This window comes from Panthera tigris, chromosome D3 (genome assembly GCF_018350195.1).
Source record: "Panthera tigris isolate Pti1 chromosome D3, P.tigris_Pti1_mat1.1, whole genome shotgun sequence".
NCBI classification, from domain to species: Eukaryota; Metazoa; Chordata; class Mammalia; order Carnivora; family Felidae; genus Panthera; species Panthera tigris.
The window spans coordinates 47,410,884-47,436,794 of NC_056671.1; the positions used below are offsets into that span (position 1 = coordinate 47,410,884).

At 39.3% G+C, this 25,911-nt stretch overlaps 1 protein-coding gene across 1 annotated transcript in view; it reads right to left on the reverse strand.

The window, feature by feature from the left end:
• The window catches only part of ZNF521 (zinc finger protein 521), a 278,549-nt gene that overhangs the window by 30,137 nt on the left and 222,501 nt on the right, over window positions 1–25,911 (reverse strand). The gene's annotated exons all lie outside the window — the stretch shown is intronic.

The following is a 25,911-nucleotide window of genomic DNA, read 5'->3' on the forward strand; positions in this document are numbered from 1 at the left end:
AGATCATGACCTGAGCCGAAATCAAGAGTCGAATGCTTAAACGACTGAGCCACTTGGGCGCCCCTACAAATTTCTATTTCTAACTATAAGGTTTTTAGTGATACTCCCATTGACACAAACTTTCTTTTTCTATTCCCAAGATTTCTGGGCAATTTTGAAATATTATTAATGCTTATAGTTTATCCTACAAGTGCTATTTTTATGCAGGGTACTCCCGGTTCTCCATATCTTCTCAGTTCATTGCTCCTTCTACTTCGTAAGATAGTTTCAATTTTACCCTGTGATCTAGACTCTGTCTTTCTCCCAAGGAATTTCTACGAGCTCCATGCTCAGTTTTGACTAGCCCTGGATTTTTCTTTGATATCTTAGGAACAAGATGGTAGAAAAATATTTCAACGTAATAATAATTGCTATATAATGTGAAGAGTTTCTGTTGTCGATAGACGCCATTATTTTTAGATTGCCTATTTCCTCATTAAAATGTTTCTGAAACTTAAAATTTAAGGATTAGTCCAACTTATTTCAATTTGCAATTATAAGAAATGAAAACCAGTAGCACTGGAATGAACAACCCAACACTTCTGGAGTGTTTTCTGCATTTCAGACACTGCTCTTCTAAGTGCCCAGATATACATTCATTAATTTAACAGCTACTGGTGGCCCCATTTTACAGATGAGGAAAATGAGGCCCAGAGACTGTAAGTGATTTTCACCCTGAGTCACAGGGTCAATATTTGGTGGAGCCAGAACTTAACTCCAGGCATCCGGGCCTCAAGGTCCATGATCTTAGCAAATAGGCTATGACATTCACCAACTACTCCCAAATGACTTATCAGACAGAGTAAGGGCAGAGAGGTTGCAATTTAACCTGGCTTGTTATCAACTTATACTCTTACCTTCTCCTATTTGCAGTGATAAAAAATGTTACTAAGGATCATTAGTGAATGATCTAGGGAATGTGAAAGACGTATTCGTACCATGTGGGCAACAAGTCTATACTCCAAAGGTATTTCCTTCCATGCAACACAACATGCATGTGTAAGTCCTTCTCCAGCTGATATTACTGGCAACACAAAGGCTCAATTACAAAGTGAATTATTATTAGCTAACTAGGAGTAAAAATCACTCTATTTGTATTCCTAATCTTTCTTCTCACATAAGTATGAGTCTTTAGAAGCAGAGGATTGGAATTTGTAAAAAGAGAAGCAAAGCACTAATTAAGCCACCCAGTACTGTCTACATTTCACAAGAGATAAAAACCTACTCTGTATTTGGGTGGCACAGTAAATTCCTTGATTATAATTATGTAAGAAGGAGTTTAATTGTGCATACTGACATGACAAGGGGTTATACAAAAAGCTTTAGGGATTATATAAGATCAAGGGGTTTTCATCCGTTCTTTTCTCTCTTTCTTTTTTTAATCCTAAAGTCACCAAAAATTTTCCGAATTTTAGATATTAAGAAATATAAGAAACACCACTGTAGGGAATTGGGTCAGTAAGTTGATCATCAGAAATACTTGACAAATTTAAATGTTTCCTCGATGCCGCATACCTTACTTTGGTGGTAAGAAGGTAACCAGGAGTCTTTATTTCATCTTTAAATTACGTGTTTTGCACAAGAACCAAGATGCAGCCTATGGGTGTGAGCAGGTATACACATTTGTTCCGGAATTCTTAAACTCGCAATATTTGTGAAGTAATATATGTAAGCCTGGCTGGCTTCCTTGGGGATATTGACTGACTGTTGCATGAACACAAAGTGAATTATGCAAGTTAGAATGGTCTTTAATGTGATGTTTTTTCTTGACTATGAGTATTTTGTTTGAAAAAATAATAGAAAGGAAGAAAGATATATGTGTATGAATACAAGGAAAACGTCTTCATCGATTTTTATTTATTTCCTATCCTAAGAACAGAGTCACTCCATCACAAAACATTACATAATCCAAATTTAGTCAGGTGAATTCACAAAACGGTGGCACACAATGATAAAGCATTTACGCATGATTAGTGCAGACTTAGTTGCCGTGAACCCCATACCCGGTGAAGGCACTAAGGGATACCAATGATCATAACGATAGCTTCTGGCATTTTCAGAACTGTTTACAGTTTAAAGCATATTTTTTTAATATGAAAAAAAAAGATGCTGGGGGTTCTACCTGCCTTTCATTTCTAAGTTACATTTGAGTTTTTTTTTTTTCCAACTAGTGACTTTTCCCAGCTATTTGAGTAGGATAGAAAATATATCTGAATTCTTACACAGCAAATGATAGATAAGCAAAAGCTAGTGTGCTCCGAGCTACAAGTGAACACATCTAGACATTTCTCCCACTTTTATTAACTTCCCTACTCACTTTCTCCCTGCTCCTACTTGCTTATTTCCACAGGGTCAAATGGATAATGAGTGAGTGATAGGGGGACCCAGAACGCTTTTACCACTGGTTAACAGAACCCATCTTATACTGTTCAACTGAAGAACTGGGTAGAGATAGTATTGGGAAACTAAGACAACGTATTTATAATATGAATTCACAAGTTTATCCTTATTCAGAGTCTCTGTTTAACTCAGCTCCCATATATTCTCTATTTGCATTGCGTGGCTAAGAGCAGTGTGTTAGTTTTCAAACAATTTTCTAAAAAATCCTTAGTACTGGGGGATCTACCTTAGGTATGCCCTGTTTCCTTCCAAAAGTGAGTTTCTCTCCTTTCTTCTTGCTATCTGGTATGAGGTGGTAAGGAGCTGTAAAGTGACACTGTGGTTTTAATTTCAAGTTGATGTTCATGGGAGGCACTATCAACACCTCCGAATGCAGGTGAACTTAAGCCTTAGACTCAGGATTTTGCCGAGGAAGCCACAACTTGCACCTTGTCTTTTTATCTCCCTTCTTCGTAAAGGTGCCAAAAGCCTAAAAATTCAATCAAAGTGACCATTTCTGCTCTCCGGAAAGGTAGCAGCTGACAGTAATTGGATAATACAGTCTGACTCATTTATTAAAAAGAGATTCTGAGTCAATTGATTTAATAACCATTACAATATTCCATTAAGGATATAATAGGCTAGTGCAGCCCTATTTTTTTTATTGAGTTATGGATGAGATCTACGGATGAAATTTCTAGATTTTTCTTCCCTTTTTTGCCTATCCATAGTCTCTAGATTTTCCACAGGGAGCAAAATTTGCCTTTGTAGGTGACTTTGGAAGTTAAAGACTAAAACTGCTACCCTTTCCATACCCTACGAATAAAGATTGATGGCCACACCGCAATTCTGATTTTCAAAAAGTTACACAGCAAATAAGCAATATTATGCAGTACAGAAAAACTCCAGTTCTAAACACTAGGCTGAAAAGTATTCTAACAAATACATGGGAGAGCAGAAATTAGCACAAGGAAAGGGAGAAAGAAACATCAGAGCGCAATTAGTCAACTGAACGAGAAGACCATGGACCTTCCAGGATAAACCCACATCTTTCCAGAAAACCCCTGTTTGTTATGTACTGGTGGAGGGAAGCATGCGTGTGGCCAGCACTGTGGGTCCAAGGTCAGGAAAGGCACGAGTGAAGCTCTCACCACTGAGAACATGTTGGAGGCCAGCGACTTCCTGTCCTGGTCAACCGCTTTAAAGCATGACCAATGACGGTGTGGGCATAATTGAGAAATGATTTCACATGTATATAAATTTCAGCTAAAATAATTACTTCCATTTGTTAATCTTCATTTAAGCGCGAACATAAATGTTAACAGGAATCAAGTCCACACAGAAGACACTGATGCTAATGTAAATATTTACTCCACTCTTCAATGTTTCAAAGGAAATGAGTCTGAATACATAATTGCAATACCACCTCAATGTAGGGAACGTGATAATCATTTACAAAACTTTGTGCTGTAAGAACAAAATCTGTTTGTCTGAGGCCAGTTCAGAGGGGAATGATAATTTCTATCTCTCCAATTTATAAAACCTGGACCAACACAACTATTCGTCAGTCCATGTTGTAAGAGAAAAAAATAACAGCTACCATTTGGATGTTCAAGCACAACTCAAATTATAAGCTCCGACATGGCAACTGTTAGACACTGACATTTCAATATAAGCTTTAAACAAGAGAAACCCTTTAAGCAGCCTCCAGACTGTGTGTCCCATGTTTATACTCCTTTTCCTTCAATAAAAACAAAAATCTAGAGCAGCTACAAGCAAATGTTCAGTGGTTGACTTACATGCAGCTGTTATCCCAGGAATCACTGGGGGCCCCCTTATATCGTCTGATCAACACGGCAGCCATTACTGAGGACCAATTTGTAACAGTTTATAAGTAGAACTCCTTCTCTTATTTACCCTCGAGACTGGCCAGAAGGGTCCTCCAGCCTCTTCCACTGCATAAATCTATAGGCTAAAGTCCAAAGATACAAACCCCTCTCGGTGCATCATCATGTGGCCGGGGCCATACTTAAAAGCTCTGATCTGAGTGGGAGTAAACTCTGCCCTTGGAATCCAAACAGAGGAATCAAATGCCCTGCAGTTGTAATTTTTCCAGTTCGAACATGTATACCACTATATCCTTATATATATTTTTAAATCCAACAAAACTATGCCCTAAACCAATTCCCAACCCCCAACCCTTTACTCTGCTTCTCCTCTTCCCTGAGTTCATTTCCAAGCACACATTTATAAGCTAGGGGTCTGAGGAGTAACAAAGAAAAGCCATACATGACAAAACTCACCCCTCGGCTACATTGGCTCACCCTAGAAACCAGGAGTAGAAAAATAGGCAGACTGTACTGTGATTTGCCACACGCACAGCCACCACATCTCTCGAGCTCTTTCCAGGGCTCAGGCCACTGTAATTTGTTGTATTATATACTGCACATATTTCACAACTGTAACGTAAACACACTGAGGTGCTAATTTGGCAACGGAGAATATTACTTAGGCCTCAAAGTCTGCCAGTAGATTAGTCATTAAGCCCCCAAAGTAAGGCAGAATTTGAGAGTGCTGAATATTATGTGAACCTTTTCTTCACTAGTTAAAAAGCTCTGCTCTGTTCTTTTGAACAATTCAACACGAAAACGAACATTGCCTGAAGACTGACGCCAGCACCTTCTTGGATTTTCTCACTGGCAATATGGCAATGTCTGCCACTGTCAGTGTTTCTATGCCACACAAGAGAGGAATACAGGATACAAGCATAAGCCTCACAATAAGAGAGAAAGGGCATTGGGGACAGTAGGAGCAAATGAGCACCAGGTGCCTCGACTCTGACTATCCACACGTGCCACCCTTAGGTATCTCGAGAAAAGCAAAATGATATGCACCCCACGTGTCTCCGCCAGAATTTTATTTCAAGGAGCCCTACAAGGTGCAAGTCTGCATTTAACTCCGTTACTACCTGTTTTTGGCCAATGGTCTTAAAGGCTACAGTGCTTTTGGACTTTATAAGCAAAGCCACTGATATTGACACTGTTATTTCCTGTCTTGAACTTCTCATTATCAGCAGGGCTGGAGCAGGAAATGATTCAACTGGGGTAGGCTGCATTGTACCCAGCAGATTTTAAAGAGCCCAGGGGCTGCCTGGAGCCCCATAAACATCAGCAGCTTGGAAACTAGCAGGAGGTCCAGGTGGGCCGGGATGGGAGAGGCAGGCAGTGGGATTTTAGATGCTCTGAGATGCAGTATTGTCCAATTCCTTGGCTATTATTATCGGTTGTGGGTATAGTTATTTGAATATTCTCATGTAGGAGAGAACGCTGGAATGCTGTTCAAACAATAAACAATCAAACAAACAACCCACTGAAAAAAGTGGCTTCCCTTCACCTGTGGGGACTCAGCAGCGATATTTTGGCACACATTTGAAAATAAGGATGAGCAGGTAGACGAAAAGATATCTTTCAAACCTGACCAGTATTTTGGTACCTCCAGGTCGTCAGCCTTTTCTTCTCTACTTTCCTAATTTAAACATGAGCCCACAGTGGAAGTCTCAGAGAAAGCATACAGTGCCAGCAAATAGCTTTCAAGGTAAAAACCTGGGCTCCAAATGTTTTCATTTAAAAAAATGAGTTTTTGGTAATGCACCGATAAAATCACTTTGAGCTCCACTCCCCCCCTCCCCCCAAGAAAAAGTATTCTTAACTACGAAAAGAAGAAATACTGTTAGCCCTGAAAAAGGCAAGGGTGGCAACAGAGTTAGGAGTGAGGACTGAGACCAGCTAAGTCTGAAATATATCCTTTAGATCTGCTCCGGTAGAAAACAGCGTGGCTTCCAAAAATTAGCTTGTTGCATAAAGCTTTAACTTGGGTATATGCGGCTGTATTGCATCGAAAAGGGTCCAGTTTACTTGACACTCAATTTTCCCCCTTATATATGCTTGCTTGAATGCATGAAAGTAACCTTCATTCTTTTACAAAGTTTTCACCACCTAATCCTTAGTGCTGCAATGTTCTCTACCGTGACAGCAAAGTTTCTGAGCACACAAGACACTATAAAAATTTACTTCCCTTTTGCATAATAAATTAGACACACAATATGATTGGAAACAGCATGCTTCCAATTCAGTAATGCATTTCAGTTCTTGCCTTGCCTATTAAAGAGTGGTGGATGGCAGCCCAGGATATCTCTGAACGAGGGCGTGCCAAGCACTAAGTTTGGGGTTATTCATCAATTTGTGCCACAAGGCAAGTTTCAGGAGGGCAAGGACATTTGTCTGTTTTGTGCATTGATGTGCGCCAAGCACCTAAAACAGTACACGGCTCATAGCTGGGACTCAATAAATATTTATTGAATTTATGGGAAATAAGCATTTTGCTGGTCCTACATGTAATTTCAATCAGAAGAAAAGGCCGCAACGAACACCAAAACGATATTAATTATTTATCAATTGTTTAAAAAGTTTGCTCCATTCCCTTGTACATTAAGCCCTATGTGATGACACGTTTGGACTAGCCAAAATTTACCTTATTCTGCTTGCCTTTGCTATTTCCTGAAATGAGAGGAAAATGCTCTGGCAAATAGAGCATTCACAAAGTAACTGCCCTTATTTGCCAGTTTAACTCTGGCAAGAAACTGAGGAGCCCAAACTTATCTCCTGTTTCAAGAGGGGAAGTGTGACAATGGAATACTACGTGGCAATGAGAAAGAATGAGATATGGCCCTTTGTAGCAACGTGGATGGAACTGGAGAGTGTGATGCTAAGTGAAATAAGCCATACAGAGAAAGACAGATACCATATGTTTTCACTCTTATGTGGATCCTGAGAAACTGAACAGAAGACCAGGGGGGAGGGGAAGGAAAAAAAAAAAGAGGTTAGAGAGGGAGAGAGCCAAAGCATAAGAGACTCTTAAAAACTGAGAACAAATTGAGGGTTGATGGCGGGTGGGGGAGGGGGAGGGAGGGGAGGGAGGGTGATGGGCATCGAGGAGGGCACCTGTTGGGATGAGCACTGGGTGCGGTATGGAAACCAATGTGACAATAAATTTCATATAAAAAATAATAAAAAAAAGAGGGGAAGTGTGATCATGCATTTTATACCTGAAATACAAAAACAGAACCATGTGAAAGAAGGGATATTTACCTTTTATTTGCCCTCAGTCATAGAGAAATCTCTACTTCACACATACTTTTAAACAATTTTTATTAATAGTTATGTATTCTGATATTACAAAGCTCCATTCTTTCAACTAACTGGTTTAATCAGATGTATGCATCGAATGTACTCTTTGCTTAAAATTTCTCCTGTTTGGTATTAAATACATACTATTAACGCCTCACGTCTGGGACTTGTGGCCCAGGTAGAAGTGCAGGGATTTACCTTCAAGTACTGTACAAAAAACCAAACAAACCATAAATTGGTAAAATCGAAAGAAGCTAAATGTAACCTGCTTTAACGTTAAATCCATCAAGAAAACATCTTGGAGTACTGAGACAGTGCAACAGTCAATATTAATTCCGCACAGCAGTGGGCCAGCCATGGGAGCCACGCACTGGACACGGTTCTCATCAGGTATGTGTTCGTGTTACTGTGCTGGCTTTATGGCAAGGGTCAGGGCCTTTTCTTTTGTTTACCTTCTTCTTCTTGGCATAAAGCCACGAGTTATTTGAAGGAGAAAGTCTCCAAACACTGGAAAGCTGTTTATCTTTGCTAGAAAGCATAGCCTGCTATCGCTGATGATTTTAAAACAAAATAAAAAAAAAAAAACAGCAAAACAAAACAAACAAAAGAAATGGAATGAGGTTCACCAGCTTCTGCAAATATTATGGATCTCAACAGCCATGGGCACTAGGTTCAAGACAAGAAACTAGTCAGGCATTTCCAAAGCTAATTATCTAAGAAACTTATGTTATTGATGACTTTTTGCAAAGTCATCTGAACTGTGGTGTTCAGAATCGGGGTTCAGCACCAAAGCACAAGTTAACTCTGTGACAGGTGGGGCACGAAGGGGCAAGAATCTCATATTTCCAAGGGACCATATCCTCCTTTTACTTTGTGGCAATACTAAGAAAATCCTAAGCAGCAATGCAAAAATCACAATACTGCACGTTATTTGCAAATGACTCACATTTTTATTGTTCTATTGGTGTGACCTTAGAAACTTGGCCTTGAAGAATAAAAAAAGGTAATGGTGCAATAAATGCAATAAGATTTCTAAAAACAGTTTATTGGAAATGTGCTGTGAAACTTGAATTCTTCTAATCAAACGATGCCACCCCTTAGAGAAATTTTCCTGTGCATTATTAAAGTGATATACTGCAGTACTAGTTAGAGCTCCATAACCTTTAAATTGCCTGATTGTAATTAAGGCCACTAGTTTTATTTAGGAAGGTTCAAGGAGGCTCAATTTAAGTTGGCTTAACTAGTGTGAATTTAATGTCATGCTGCCAGAAGGCACAGGAACTCTCTGGCCTGGCTGTTCTGTGGCACATACAGCTGTGGGGTCATGAATTCTAAATTAAGCCCACATTTAAAGAAACTACAGATATCAGGAAGTAGCTGGCTGTGTGCAAGTATACATCCCCATGGTTGTATATGTATATCATTCATTCATTCATTCACTGATTCATTCTACTGGCAGTTTCCTAATTTGAGAATCGAAATATATCTGATTATTTATAGTGTGAGTAGAAGCGGTATATAGTTACTCTTAAAGGCATAATGATCACTTTCATTGAAAGGTGGGGCTTAAGACAACGTCCAATCAGCATTACTGATTTAAAATAAAAGGTGCTTGTAACAAAATCGTAAAGGCAGGAATGTTATTCACATTCTAAAAGAAATTCTAAGAAGGAAAATTTACAGTTAGGTATTTGAGGAGGAAATAAAGGGTACGGTTTGGACAGGCCACTAAATGGAGTGCTGAGAATAACATAAACTTCACTGAAAGGGCAGCAAATCTAGGACTGAAAACAAAAGAGAAGAGAAAATGAAGGTACTCGATGCAGAGACCAGCAGAAGCAAAGGGTAGCAGCAGAAAGAAAAACACTTAAGGATTTGACCCATGTTCAAAATTTTACTGGATGTGAGCTCAAAAACATTCATCTCTGGATAGAGTGCTGGCACTTTTCTGTAGCTCCAACGGCAATAATGATAAATGAATTTCCTTACAGCCAAGTGGCTCAAGCAGCCAACTACGATACCACTATATAATTAATAACAATAAGCAATTAAAGAGAACAGCAGGTTACAACTATAAGGTGTCAAAATACATTAGCAAAGGAAAAACACTGCAGCAACACATTTAAAAGAAAAATAAATATACAGTGTTGGAACCTATACACAGCTGCCTCTTCCATTCTATATTTTAGATAAAGCTTTTATGCTTAAAGAAAAATAGAGGATGGCATAAAACTACCATAAGGTGATTAACGTCCCTCCAAAAGCAAATAATGCTCCCTAGGCTCAGAGAAATCTGAAAAGTGATATGGGAAACCTGATTGTGAAGGCACAGGAGAGTTGGCTGACCATGATTTGGCGTTATCCTTTTACTAAGAAATATTCTAATAAATACCTCCCTAAACTGTATTTGTTGGCTCAAGTATTTTCAAAGATCCCAGGACATTGTGCTTTTTTTTTTTTTAATGTAAAATGAAGAAGCAATAAACCAGGAATGCATAGGAAAAAAAATGAAAGGGTAAGTGTTATGTAATTGGCTAAATGCTGGGATGTTAGACAAAGTTAGGAATGTCCATGGAGACAATCTAATTAACTATGGACTTGTTTAAAAGATGAGAAAATGGAGACTAGATATAGTAACTGACACACTTATGACGGCAAAGTGTATGGTCACGGCCGGTGCCAGAATTCAGCGTTCCCGAATCCAACACCACACTGTCCCACCAAACCCTCACTTTAAAAAAGTTTCCTCCCTCTTAAATACAAAGACTCAAGTTGATAGTTAAGCAAAGTAAGTTACTGTCTTTCTAGATCTTTTGGTAATGTGCAATGAGTTATTTATATTTCCATGCTGCCTGGTCACTCCTTTGCTCCCCGACAAGACAAAGCCCAAATTTATTTCAATCCACTTCATCCCCTATTTCCTGACCAACTATGGTTAGAGTTTCTCTTGCCCTTGTGAGAGTGCTCCTCTCTCTTCAGAAGCAAAGTGAAGCCTTAACTCATATGCAGCCCCTTTGGTATTGAAAGTTAAATTCCCTATATCTCCAGATTCTGCAGAGAAGCGAGGGAACACCATTCTCGGTAAAGTGCTTTGGCCTGAGCTGTCCCTGTGAAGGAAACACTCATGATGATACAACTCATCCATGGCAGAATGTTGATGCTTAACTCTCAATGGCAATAACCTATTGATTTGGTTAAATTGCCACCTAAAATCCCGTGGAGACCGGACTTGAGCTTTTCTTTATGGAATCATAATTATTCAGAAACAAAGACTGATTTCTTAATTCTAGTCTGCCTGTAGCGAATTCTTCATCTTTAAGTTCCTGAACCATTCCCTGATATGGTGCTTGCTAAATTGAGTATTTGGGAAGAAACTGAGACTGCATGTATATTCTAAGTGTGTGGCTTACCAAAAAGGAAATGCCATACTTATGTATGGAAAATAGGTTAGCTCAATATGTTCCTAACCTACTTTTCTCTCTTGGGCATCATTCTGGATACACCAGCACATCTAGGCACTTTATGCTGAAGCCAAGATGTTACTGGCATACCAATGAATCACACTCGTTTCTATTTCCTTCTGTCTGTTTCCTGTCAGTCAAGAGCAACCTAAGTGAGAGAGTTATTATCTGTTGAGATGGGAAAAAGAGAAGGAAGAGGAGGGGGGAGGGAGGGAGGAGCAAGGAAGGAAGGAAAGAAGGAAGGAAGGAAGTGGGGAGGAAGGGAGGGAGGGAGGGAGGAAGGAAGACAGGCCAAAAGATTTATGTTGTAACAAAGATTTCTTATTTCTACTTAGCTTGGAAGTATGAAAAGTACATATTCTTAGGTGTTTTGTTAGGTCAAAAACCAAAGCTAAAGATGAGGAAATGGACCTAACAAAAACCATAGATTAGTTACTAAGTGTATCGGTTAAATGAAGAATGAGACATAATAATTAAGGATTGCTCTTTCTTAGATAGAAATTCCTTGTATTACCTTCTGCAAAGCTATTAAATATTCCTAAGACTATAATGCCAAATTGTAAAGATGCTTTGGGCACAATAAATTTTTAATCCCCTATCTTTATGACAATTTTTCTAAAACCTGAACCAGCTCATTCAAGATCTGTTCTAAAAATTTAAATATTGTACACTGTGTCAATATAAAGAAGGCTGATAATTTTTAACACAAAAAGAAATCTATTGGAAAAAAATCACTAAAATATCTATCAATGACTTTAAACATTTTATATGTTTATTTTTTAAAAATGTGTATTATTTATTTTTGAGTGAGAGAGAGCACAAGTGTGAGAGGGGCAGAGAGAGAGAGAATGAGAGAGAGAGGGGATCCCAAACAGGCTCCAAGCTGTCAGGGCAGAGCCCGACACGGGGTTCAATCTTGCAGATCGTGACCTGAGCCGGAAGGAGTTGGACCCTTAATCGACAGAGCCACTCAGGAGCCCCAACATTTTATATATTTAAAAGGTCTGCTTTGTCCCTGCATGATGTGATGCAATCAGCAGAGAATTCCAAAGCTGTCTTGAACAATCTAAGTAGAAATTTGATATTCAACTGTAAAATTTATGTCCTTTCTGAAAATTTATGTCCATCTCAAAATCATATTTAGCTCAGTTATCAATTTCATTGTTAGTAAATAAAAATATGAAAGTCCGGGATAAAAGGTGACCCACGGTGATGTCTTGGCCTTCTACTCTTCCTTTGCTTCCGAAAAGCGGAAGCAATGTTTGGTTTCTTAAAGACAGAGATTAGCATGAGAGTTTTTATATCTGACAATCTCAAGAAAAGTAAGTAGTTTTTATAATATTGTAGGATAGTAAGTGTTGAATGAGAGAGGAGGCAAATAGTCTGACATGAGCCAACAATGAAAACTTCTTCTTTTCTGAATATTGGAGGAAAGACGTTTCAGAAATTCAAACGAGGGTGTGAAATACAGAGTAGCATTATATGGATGTGCACAAAAGAATGAAGGGCAGGAAATATTTTTAGAATATTTTCAACCAAGCACAATAACCAACCATGTATACATACTTATATGAGAAAAATGCCCAGTGACAAAATAAATTGCATTCCTTGGGATGGGAAGAGAAGTTTTCTTAATTAAATATTGGTCCAGCTACTTGAACTAAACAAAAAAAAAAAAATAAAACTTTAGAGAATTAGACACACTTAAGACTGTCACAACACCCTTATGTGTAAGCAAGTGACTGATGAGGAAGTGACCAATGGGCATCCTGCCTGACTAATGCATTCTGAGGCTCCTTCTTCTACCTATTGGCACCCATGATACAGGTGGACACCCCCGCAAAAGGGAACAGCACAAGAAACAAGAACAATGCAATCAAGTGACACCCAGAGGACCTAGAATCTGGGCATCTGTCTTTTGAAATGAGTATTAGAAATTCGGTCTTAAAGTGATAACAGCAGGGAAATTCCAAATCAAAGTAGTCACTGTGGCCTTAACTCACCCGATTAGGTCTGCATATTACCTCATTTACTGCAAAAGATCATACTTTGTGCTCAGGCCAACATGACTTTTAAGCACAAGAAGTTGAATGAAGTGTCTATACAATTTCAAACTCTGCTCCCACCCCCTTTTCAGAGTCCTTTAAGGAGGAGGCTCTTACCAATGCTAATATTATTTCAAGGGTACATTTTCCTCTCATTACTCCTACCTGAGGATGGTTATAAATGTATTACCTCCCATATATTTATATAGCATTTTGTAATTTTCAAAGTATGTGGTGTGGGTTTATACACATTGATTCCCTGTTAATCTGCTGAACACATGGATTGGTCTATGTCACCCAAATCCCAGGAAGAGCTTAACTAATTGGCTCAAAGTCACATGGTAGTTACTGTCAGAAGTGGGCTCAAACCTGAGTCTAGGGTCCCGATTATGAGGAAGAAAAATAGCTGAATTTCAATGCGTAACCAAGTTTTTAATGAATCCATCTATGATACTTAGTTAACTAGGTCCCTATGCTCAGGGAGGCAGGAGATGGCCAGCAGCTTGTGTTGATAATGTGTGTTCAGTTAAGGCAATGAATCACAGCAGGGAGAAAAATTCAAAAAATGTACCTTCAGGGGCACCTAGGTAGCTCAGTCGGTTAAGCTCCTGACTTCAGCTCAGATCATGATCTCGCAGTCTGTGAGTTCAAGCCCCATGTCGGGCTCTGTGCTGACAACTCAGAGCCTGGAGCCTGCTTCGGATTCTGTGTCTCCCTCCCTCTCTGCCCTCCCCCACTCACGCTCTGTCTCTCTGTCTCTCTCTCTCTCTCTCAAAAATAAATAAACATTTAAAAAAGTTAAAAAGAAATGTACCCTCAGCAGAGACCTTTCTGATTATCTTAATGGTTTATCTTAGTGCCCTTTTAAGGTTTAAGGCCAAACATCTGATGCTTTTTTCCTTTTAGGTTATTTTCAAATTCATCAAGATTGAGTTCAAAACTTGGCATTCAAAAATCTGACTAATTCTTGAAGAAATACATATTTCAATTTTGCCGGTATGGGTTGGAAACCCGAGATGATTCATTTTTATTAAGTAACTCTGTTTTTGAAAACCAAAAAAAGTGATTATTTTCAAACTGTGTGAAGCAAGGCAGAATCATTTGTTTCTCAACAAATGGTACCGCTTATAAAGGCTGTTTTCTCTTCCTCATGCGGAGATTTTCACATAGACTGTTAAATAGAACTTACTGAGTTGATTTGGAAAATACCAAGAAAACCATATACTGTGCAGCTCAAATGATTGGAGTTAACAAAAACAAACAAACCCTCCCTGGCCCCCAGAAATGTAAATAAAAAGTTAGATTTCCCTGTACTACATTTGATTGCATTAATTGATGTGTAAAAAAAAAAAAATCTGTTGAAAATAAAGCCCAGCAGTAGCATTTTTCTTTCCTAAATCACAATAGCAGCACATTACAAACATTACCAAAAGGTCCCCTGGTACAATTGTAAAGTTCCACTCTGGCAGTAAATGTATCTACTGTGTGTTCTCCGTTTTCATCTCTACCCTCCCAAATATGCGAGAAAGCAGGTCACAAATGCAATTGAGTCTCTTTGCACATTGATTAAATATTAATTTCTGATGAATCCTCAGAAACTGAATGGTCAGCCACTGGATCCTGTTTAATTTATAAAAAAACAAAATCTTATCCTGAAATAGGGTCTGAGCTCTGATAGCAGGCGGATCACTACTGCTGAATCCAGTTTGTAATCCATCATTGTTCTATGGTCAGGAGAGTTGCTTCCACAGGGAAAGGAAAATTCTTGAGCCACGTGGCACACACTTGGCAGGCCTCACTTGTTAGCAAACACAGACCTCTACTAGAGGCTTACCCTGACTTACACTGTAGTAGGTAAAGGAGACGGTATTGATAAAAGTCATCGTAGACATTATCTGTAAAGCCTTTCTTCCCCTGCACCATGGTGCAGTGAGTTGAAAAACTCAGACTTTGGAATCCCTTGGTAGTGGGTAAGCTGCCCAACCCTGTACTGTCACCTACATTATCTAATCTTGCCTTCGCTGAATCATGTGTCCAATGGGGCTATCTAGTACCTACATCACAGGGCTGAGAGGGGAGACTCCAATGACATCATCTCTACCAAGTGTCTAGCACAATGCCTGGTCTATAGTAATGAATCCATTACTATATCCATTATTTCTCTTACAGGGCATCAAAATGTTTGCTCCACTTGTTGAAATATCTTATATCAAGTGTTTTAACTCTTTAGACTTTGTTGATTGACTTTGTTCCTCTGTATTTCTCCTTCACCCCTCTGCGGCAGAAAGAGAGAGAGGGAAGAAGAAGAAGCAAGAAAGGGGGTGAGGGGCAGAGAGGAGCGTGTGTGTGTGTGTGTGTGTGTGTGTGTGTGTGGGTGTGTGTGTGTGTAGACAGGAGAGAGAGGGGACGTCAGAGTTCCAGAGAAGTTGCCTTCTCCTCTGTGGTCAGTTCCGTTAGCAGCCCCAAAGCAGTTCTGGGTCTTATAGGACTTGAGCAGTAGAACTGAAACAGTGGCTATAAGGACAGAGACACTGAGAAGGCTCACCAGAGCGCTCTCAGTGGGACTGGGGAAGTCAGCATGGCCTGGGGAACCATGGGGCTTGCCTTCTGGGCCTTGCCTGCTCCTAGAAGTTCGCGGGGCTGTCAAGAGCATGGGGTAGCACTGGTCAGGCATCTAGGCATATGGGATTCTTTGGGCAGATCAGCAGAGACCCTCTGTTAGTTTCCTAACTTAACCCAGACATGTATTTGGAAATCTCAGCATATGGTAATGATAAACTTTAAAACAATGCCCAGAAGATGTTAATGCTGTTAAATTCTCCACTTTTGAAAACCTCTTCCTCTCAAGGCATTGACATAACAATAATGGTTATTGGTTTTCTCCCTCATCCTCCTCATCTTCTTCTCCTCGACCCAACTGTGTATGTGGTGGGGGTGGGGTGGGGAGTAATGTTTTAGACCATCTATCAGTGTATTTGTTGGGGTGACAGCAAATTAGTTCCCAAATGAGGAAGAACAGTATAGCTTATGTGGAAAAAACCGTCGCACCATTTGCTGGTTCTCAGGCCTGAGTCCCTAGCCAAGTCTCTTCCTTTCTCCCTCAGAATTAATTTCTCCTATAAACTCCTACCTTACTTCATAGGATTCTTAGGGCATTTATCATATTCTCCCTCATAGCATAAACACATACCATATTTTCCCCACCAAATACATTCCTTCTCAATTATCCTCCTTATCATTTACTAGGTTTCTTCTCAAGGCAACTGTGTTTTCATTGTTGTTCAATGACAAATGGAAGGTAGGAGACAAGAAAGGAAGGGAGAGATTGAGGGAGGGAGGAAAGAGACAGACGTGGGAAGCCGTTGTGCCGTAAGGGACTTTGAGTCCGCCTATGGACCAGGTAGGAGTAGATGGCTGGCTCTTCTTCGTATCCCCAAACAATTCAACACATAGCCAAAGAGATCTCTTCAAATTCATGCCAGTCCTCTACCAGTGACATGCCTCTTGCCTAGCTTTCTCCCTTTTGATGAGCCCAAAAAGTTAAAAAATAAAAGCAACTGCATGTTTAAACCCTCTCCTCTGTACTTATTTCTATCTAGAACATAATAATATTTCCCCCTTTCTAGCAGGGCCTACTTATTGCCTGCTAGGGTGCTGGTACACTTCGTTTTCTCTTGACAAGCAGAAAAATGATGATCGGGCGCTGCCCTATGCATTCGAGGGCTGCTACCATCTTCTAGGCGTGGTCCTCTACTGCGTCCTCCCTAGAAAATACTCTGTCAAAGTCTCCGGTAGAAAGAATGGAACAAACAGAATGATCTTAATAAATACTGTCAATGCTACTGCATTCCACTTAAGCCACGCTGTCCCTACTAATCTGCGGGCAATCCCAATTTTCCTTCTTTAGAATGCTACCTCATCATAACCTCTAGGGATCAGAACACATCAGATGGCACCGAGTTTAAAAAAAGTTCCGAGGACTAGTCTGAATTTGAAAGCCGAATTAATAGCTGCTAGGGAAAACACATTTCAAAACTTGAGTGTGAAACATTCACACTGGGTATGTGTACTATGCTCGTCTCTCAAGACCTTCACCCTCTCACCCAAGTGCTGTAAGGTGTGACCAGCTGTGCTCAGGAAAAGGTACAGCTGTGGTCAGTTGGTGAACAAGCAGCAGAGACGAAGGAGGTGCACAGCACCTTGTGTGCCAACAACGATGCTTTCCCCCAATTTCAGGGGCTAACCTCCCCATTCATTAGCCTTTACAACTCCTACTTTCCAAAGGACAGGCTTGGTCTTCTCATTAGCAAAGAATTCCCTGCTTCTGGGAGGAGCACAGATGTCAGGCGAGCCTGACCCAATATCTAGCTGATCAGCTGCTGTTTACTTTCCTAAGCCCGAGGTTTTAGTGCATCTTGAGACAAGGCGGTGGGATTCTTCTCCAGCCCTCCTATTTGGGAGGAAGCAATGGAATCCACAAAAGGCCCACAAATGGCCAGAGCCTCCAGCCACAAATCTGTGTTTGGCGAGGGCTGCTGCTTTCCATGGGAAGCCTCCCTAAAGGACAAAGGGTCCAGACTGCTTCTCTGCAAACAAAATGTGCAAGGGGCTCTGGTCTCCTGAAACAGCCGGGCAAACCTTGGCACATCCAGCCCAGGGCAAATGGCCCACTCTCCCGTCCTCTTCAGAAAACGGGTCTTTGTATGGAATTAAATAAGTGCATGCATGCATGCATGCATATGTCTGTGCATACATACATACAAATATGAAATGAATCTCTTTAATAATTTGAAGAAATCATCTCAGCTCATATATGAGGCAGTCGTTAGGGGCCCATGACAAAGAGGCCTTTGGGTTTTCTCTTTACCTTTGATCTACATTATAAAATGTTAATGTCCACCTCAGCTGAGCCCCTTCCAGGAACACACCCTTCCTCGAAAGGCTCACCCCTGCCCACTGCAACTTCCACTCAGGTTCTCCATTTCTGGTTAAGTGCTGACTTTGAGCTCATGCCCAGAAGCGCTGATGTTTTTAAACAGGGCTGAGCTAAACTGCTAACTAGAATGCACTGATGATAAAGAGCACAGCTGAGATTAAATTGTGGCAGTTTAAGAATAAACACAATCCTATCCTATGCGTCTTGACATTACGCATATTCTTAACGTACGAAACTTAACTCCAAGTGCTTTGTCTATAGTAGGTAATACGGGGTGGGGGGAGTGTCCATAGAATCTATAATTTTGTGTTGATTAGGTGGGAAACAACCACAAGCACATATTTTGATATCTCTATTAACAGCCTGTTCATGTCTAACTGCAAAACTTGGTTGTACTTCTTTTACCATCTTTGCCCAAGACAGACCAGTAAACACAATTCCTCTCTCTATAATTAGCCTTTTCTCGGAGGGCCCTGAAGTAAGTCTGCATGCCGTAGATTTAATATCCAGTGCTATATCCATATGTGCTGCCCTTGCCTGGTCCCAGAGCATATAAACTCCCCTATTAGCAGCCTTGACTGCTTAATTATGCAGATTTTTTTTGTACCCGCCTGCCTGTAAAATTACTGTGTCTAACCTTTTTTTTTTTTTTTCCTCTTTGCACCATGCTGGCCATTCTAATGAAATCGGCATAGGGGAAAGGGCCTGATTTGCAGTTATGGAGGCTGGATCGCACTGGCAATCTGTCCTTAGTGGGAGTTACAAAAGAAGTCAAATGCCTTCATCTGGTTCTACCCTATCATCCCCAAGGTGATTGAGTTCACTTCCCGATGCTTCCCAAGTTTTCCTCAGGCTGTCCAATCAGCACGTCCACCAGGGAGCCCAGCCTAGCTTGCAACAGTCTCTGTATCTAGTTACAGCCCCACCAGGGACAGTCAACCATCCACCCCCAAGCCTTCAGATGAAAACCTTTTCTAACAAGGCCGCCCAGCGCCAATGAAATAACACACATCTGCATATCCACTGGGTCCCATGTTTCTTGTGCTCATGGATTATGTATCTTGCAGCCTCTAATAAAGAAATGCAGTTCTTTGTTTAATGTTTATCTTGTGCTTGTTAAGCAAATGCTAATGTTGTATCAGAATGCTTTAGTGCTATTTGGGTTTTTGGTGATTTACTACAAGACAATCTGCTGTGAAGTAAATTTAGAGAGAGGGAGAAAAGGGGAAAAATCATTCTGGTTGAAAGGGAGAAAAAGAAAAAGCCTTGACAGAAAAATCAAGGAAAAAGGAATGAGACTGTGTGGGGAGAATGAGGAAGTGAGACTGTACTCAGGAGACAGAGCAAAGCCTGAGACAGAGAGACAGGCGGCGGAGGGACAGACACACACATACACATACGTGGGGGTCCAGAAGGTGGGGGGAGAGAGCAGGGCCTTACAGAAATCCCCTAGCCCCAGGCTGACATACCCACTTGATCACTGGACAGTCTCAGACTCGAAGCTAGAGAATAAACCGAGTACAATTTCCAAAAGGGATGAGATGATAACTTCCCCTTCAGTGATAAGGTAAACAGTGTCCTGAAGGGTAAACAAAAAATAAAAAAAGCCTTTTTTTGTTGTCTGCCTTTGTGCCCTGATGGTTAGCACTGTGCACTGTTATTCACAGACCACAGGGAAGCCCTAAATTTAATTGTTCATGCCTAGCTCTGCTAGAAATAGGCAAAAATAATCAGAACCTCCCTCCTCCCAATTTCAGGGAGAGGTGGGGGCTGGGGGAAAAGAAAAGAGGGTGGCAGCTTGAAAGCTGATGAATGAATGCCCTTTATTTATCCTTTGGCAAGATGGGATATGGATATCCACAGTGCAAACCTTTCCCGCCTGCTTTCCAATGCTTGCAATCCTGTTAGGAAAGAGAATGTCATTTTTATACTGAGAGATCACACATTTCCGCCCTACTCACATTTTTGATAGGAGAGATCAAAGTGCAATTCACTAAAAGTAAAACTGGGATTTCTATATATTTTATAATTACAGTTATTTTAATTTGTTGCGAAGTTGTGAGGTTAATGAGGTCTTAGATTTCTGTGTTTCATAATATACAAAGACTAATTGATAAGAGACGATTATCTTGCAATGCACACAAATATTATGTCATTGTGTTGTATACCTGGAATTAATATAATGTTACATGTCAATTACATCTCAATAAAAAATAGGGGCAATGATGGAGAGGATAGCAAGGTGGATAAGATAAATACTTTGCTCAGGAAGTATACTTGTCACAAATCACAGCCTTTTCCTTTCTCTTCTTTCCGCATTTCACAAAATAAATCAATAAATTTCCAAAAGGATGAAAGACTCTAAGTGGATAAATGAAAAGCAAACACCTACCATTCGAATACACACTCTGTCAAGTGAAAATTACATCCGCACAGAAGAATGCCATGTTAGCTTTCTTCTTGGGTAAACATTTCTATCCTTAACACACTATAGAAGCTGAGGATAAATTTAGTCTTCATGATTAATACAATTAATTATAAGTACTCTGGTTCTTTAGGAATACCTCAGTGATGGCACAGAAGTTTCCATTAAAAGTGTTAGCTACTGCTTCAGAAAATGTATGTGTAATATACCTTACTTTTTGCTGAAGACATTTTTTAAAGGCTTGTTTTATTTTTCCTCTGAATGTTATTTTCCTTGATAAATTTGCTGCCTTCTAATGGTGCTCTATTGATACAGAAAGGCTGAACTCAAAGCCCTAGGTAGGCCAATGGAAGGCAGTAGAGTAGACAGTGAGAGCTTCCATTTGCTACATGAGTAACTGGGAATCTAACGTCTGGGGTTCTCAAAACGACTGCCTCTTAGGTCATGTAGGGCTCTCTGTAGAGAGTCAAGTTTAATTACTACCAGTGGGCATGATTTGGGGATGTGACACTTGTGCTCTAGGGTCCGACCAGAAGGAATCAACTTCCTTCCATGAATTCATTTCACTAAATAACATGATCACGACAGACTTCATTTAGGCTCAAAGTAAAACCTACTGCTGAAAGGTCTCTCTTCCCATTGTCTTAGCCACTTGGTCCCCATTGGGGGCTATTATTAGAATTGGAATTTAATGTATCTCTTTTCCCCTTTAAATTTAACAGAGGGTCAAAAAAGACAGAAAAAGGAAATCAATGGCACATTTCATTAGCTGGTTCCTATAGCTGTGGCAGACTGTGAATCATGGGGCTTTGCTGTTCATAAAGTATCACAAAAGCTCTCCAAATAATAAATAAAAGCAAAATGTGCATGTTTGGATCTGTCCTCTAAGTGACTTATAGAACATCTCATTCTCATATCACTTAATTCAAATTATACTCCCAGGAGGTAGCTGTGCCCTGTGCATTATACTCACCATCATATACTTAAGAAGACAGAAGTCCTAAATACTGAAAAATGTCCCTCAAAAATGAATGTTTAATTCCATATCCCTTGCCTTCCCCAGGGTGTGGAGTTGGGAAGAACTCGGGGTGCTCAAGAGCCCGGTACCTATATGGTCACAGCTCTCTTTGAGGAAGAGCTGGACTCCAGGGGGTTTTCAAAGGGCTTCAACTCACTTTCTCTGCCACAGCAACCTCAGCAATGCTCTTATCTAGACACCCAAGTATTCTATGCAGTAAGTTTTCAGAGATAAGCACTTAGGATTTAGGTGGTGAAAAGACCAAAAACTTGTATACAACTATATTTTCACTATGGAACGTTAGTGACCACGGTGACTCAAGGGCAATGGGTGACTGGGGAGATGTGACACTGTGTGGTATTTTCCAGCAGCACCAGAGCACTGCAGATCCAGATGCTTAAGGCTTTTAGGCATTTCATGGAGAACAGGATGCTGTGGTAGTGGCATCATCCAGAAGCCATCTTAAATGATCCTGGAGCCCTCGGAAATGCTGGTGGAACAGAATTCAGGGTGACAATAAGACAATGGGTTGCTTGCGGGAGGTGGGCTAGAATAAGAAAATGACAGGATGGTAATTAGACTTAGAAAATAGGTTGAAGGGGGGTTTAGAGAGAGTCCAGTTGTGTAAACTTCTGAGAACTACTTTATTAAACACACACACACACACACACACACACACACGTGCACGTGCACACACACACACAACTCACAAAGAACAACCAAAAAACAAAAGGTAACCCTTGAGACTTAATTTAGAATGATAGAATACATTATAAACTGTATTTTCAGGAACAACCCTAAATCAAATTTTCTAAGATTTGTGGGATGGGGGGGGGGTTCCACTTTGAAATGGCATAATAATCTCTCACTAGAATGAACTTCCTGCAGATAGCAACTATAAATTCTGGAAAAAAATACTAAAAAAAGCACAAAAAACAAAAAACAAAAAACCTCACTTAACCTGAAGGCATTGGCATATGAATAAAAGCAGGCAGAGTCTGGAGAAAGTCAACACTTAGAGAAAGAAATCACAGAAGATGAATTTTCTAATTTTGGTAGATTTTAGCTGCACATGGATGCTAAGAGTCCAATAGGAAGCTATATTAATTTGGGAGAATTTGGGGCAAGCATAGCCACTAGAAAGGAAGGGGAAAGCCTTGGAAAGGGAAGAGCCTAGAGCGGGTGGGGACAGCACAATCCTGTGTAAAACCCCACCCAAATCTCTGGTTGACTTCTGAACCAACAAGTGTAGGAATGACTGAAAGCAACTCAGTTAAGGAATTTTTAAAGAAAAACAACAAAAAACTGAACTGACATTTGAGCTACAATCCAAGAGATGGAGTTTACAGTTTGTGTCCAAACAAGTTACTTGCCTCCTAAAACAAAAATATCCACACTCTTTGAAGAAATATTACAGAATCCAGAGTATCTACAATGTAATATTTACTATGTGCAAGATGCAATTTTAAATTACTGGGCTTATGAAAAAATGAAAAATGCAATACATTTTTCAAGGGAAAAGACAGTTAAACATTATCCTTGGGCTTGTTCTACGTGTGTTATGTATTCATTCAATCTACTTACTTTTAACTTCTCAGCCTTCATATATAAAGAGCATTTCTTGTAGATAACATCAATTTGGAACTTCCTCTTTATTCATTCAGACAATGTCTACCTTTAATTAGTGTTCAGACCATTATAACTTAATGTAATTATTAATGTGGTGGGATTAGATTTAATATCTAATCAGATATTAGAATTCGCTTCCAAAGATTTTAAAGCAGCCATTATAACTATGCTCAATGACATAAAGGAAAATATACTCCTCATGAATAAAAACACAGGAAATCACAACAGAGGAAGAGAATCTATAAAAAGCTACCAAGTAGAAATTTCAAAACTGAAAATTACAGTTTATTATGTAAAACAATTACTGTGTGGGCTTGAAAGCATAATGAATATGATAATGGAAAAAGTCAATAAATATCAAAATAGATCAATAGAAATAATTCATTCTGAAGACCAAAGTATTGGAATGAACACAGCCTTAAGAATATGTAGGGCAATATCAACATATGGTAATTGTGGTACTAAGAAGAGGAGCATGAGAATGATAAGAAATAATAGTTTAAGGAATAACTGCTGAGAATTTCTCAAAATTAGTGAAAGACATAACTCTACAGATTCAAGAATCTCAGCAAACTCTAAGCAGAAGTGTAAAAAAGCCACATAAGCATATTCCTGAAAATAAAGATAAAGGGAAAATCTTAAAAGTGGCCAACAAAACAGAATAAAACAAAAAGGCCCCCATAAAAACATATTATATAGGGGAAAACAATGACTTGATGACCTCTGGCTTCTCACTAGAAACAACGGAGCCCAGAAGATCGTGGACCAGCACCTTCCAGAGACTTGAAAGAAGAAGAAAACTCTCAACCTAAAATTCCATATTTGCAAAAATACCCTTCAAGAAAGAAGGTGAAGTAAAAATATTTGTACATAAAACACACACACACAAATACGCTGCTAGCAGAGCTGAGCTACAAGGAGTGCGTCTTCAGGCTGAAGGGAAACTATGCCAGATGAAAACTTGCATCTTCAGGAAAGAATGAAGAGCGTCAGAAACAGTATGTATCTGGTCAACACACAAAACTTTTCCTTTTAATTTACTTATACATACACATAATTACTTAAAGGAAAAATTATAACCTTGCCTTGTGGTGCTTATTATATATGTATAGATAATACATATGAAACCTGTATTATAACTGGATCTACACCATTACAAAGTTTCTCCATTTTATATAAAATGGTGAGATATTAATCTAGGTAGACCATGAAAGTTAAGAATGCAAACTGTAATCCCTAGAACCACAACTAAGATAATATAGTATAGCTAAAAAGTCTACAGATATTCATTGGGGATATTGGCCTGTAGTGTTCTTTTTTGGTGCTATCTTTGAGTGGTTTTGGTATCAGGGTAATGTTGGCCTCATAGAATATATTTGGAAGCTTTCTTTCCTCATCTATATTTTGGAATAGTTTGAGAAGAATAGGTATTAACTCTTCTTTAAAATTTTTTAATGTTCATTTATTTTTGAGAGAGAGAGATTGAGAGTGGGAGTGGATGGAGAGAGAAGGAGAAACAGAATCCAAAGCAGGCTCCAGGCTCTGAACTGTCAGCACAGAGCCCAAGGCGAGGCCCAAACCCATGAACCGTAAGATCATGACCTGAGCTGAAGTCGGACACTTAACCGACTAAGCCACCCAGGAGCCCCTTATTTTTTCTTTAAATGGTTTGATAGAACTTATCTGTGAATCTACCCTGGACTTTTGTTTGTTGAGAGTTTTTTGATTACTGATTCAATATCATTACTAGTAATTGATCTGTTCAGATTTTCTATTTCTTCCTGGTTTAGTTTGAGAAGATTGTATGTTTTTAGGAATTTTTCCACTTTTTCTAGGGTGTCTAATTTGTTGGCATATAGTTTTTTGCAGTTCGGATAAATTATAATGGAATATTAAAAATTCACATAACCCGAAAGAAAGCAGGAAAGAAGGAAAAGACAATAATAATAATATTAAAAGAGAGAGAGTAAACATATACAAATAAGAATGGTAGGCTTAAATCCAACCATATTAATAATTACATTAAATTACAATGGTCTGAGCACTGATTAAAGGTAGACATTGTTTGAACGAATAAAGAGGAAGTTCCAACTTGATGCTATCTACAAGAAATGCTCTTTATATATGAAGTCTGAGAAGTTAAAAGTAAATGGATAGAATGAACACACAACACACATAGAACAGGCCCAAGGATGTTAGAGTGACTATTTATATTAAATAAGTTCAAGATAATATTGCCAGAGATAAAGAATGATATTTCATAGTGAAAAATGGATCACTGATCAAGAAGATGTAACAATCATAAATGTGTATGCACTTAAAAGAGCTTCAAAATATATCAGACAAAAACTGACTGAACTGAAGAAAAAAATAGACAATTTTGCAATCATAGATGGATATTTAAGCACCTTTCTTAGCAACTGATAGAACAAGTACATCCCTCAACACCTTCAACCACCTTGACCTAATTTATAACTACAGAACCTTATACTCAATATCTGTAGAATACATCTTGTTTTCAAGTGCACATGTTGCATTCACCAAAATTGCCATTACGTTCACCCCTAGAACAAGTGTTGATACATTCAATAGAATTGAAATCATCCAACGTACGCTGTCTAATCATAATGAAATTAAAGCAAAAATCAATAGCAACTGATATCTAGGAAAACTCCAAAGATTTGGGAATTAAAAACACAGTTCTAAATAATCCATGGCTCAAAAAATAAAAATCTCAAGGGAAATTACAGTATATTTTGAACTGAAGGGTATCGAATATTCAACATTTTAAAA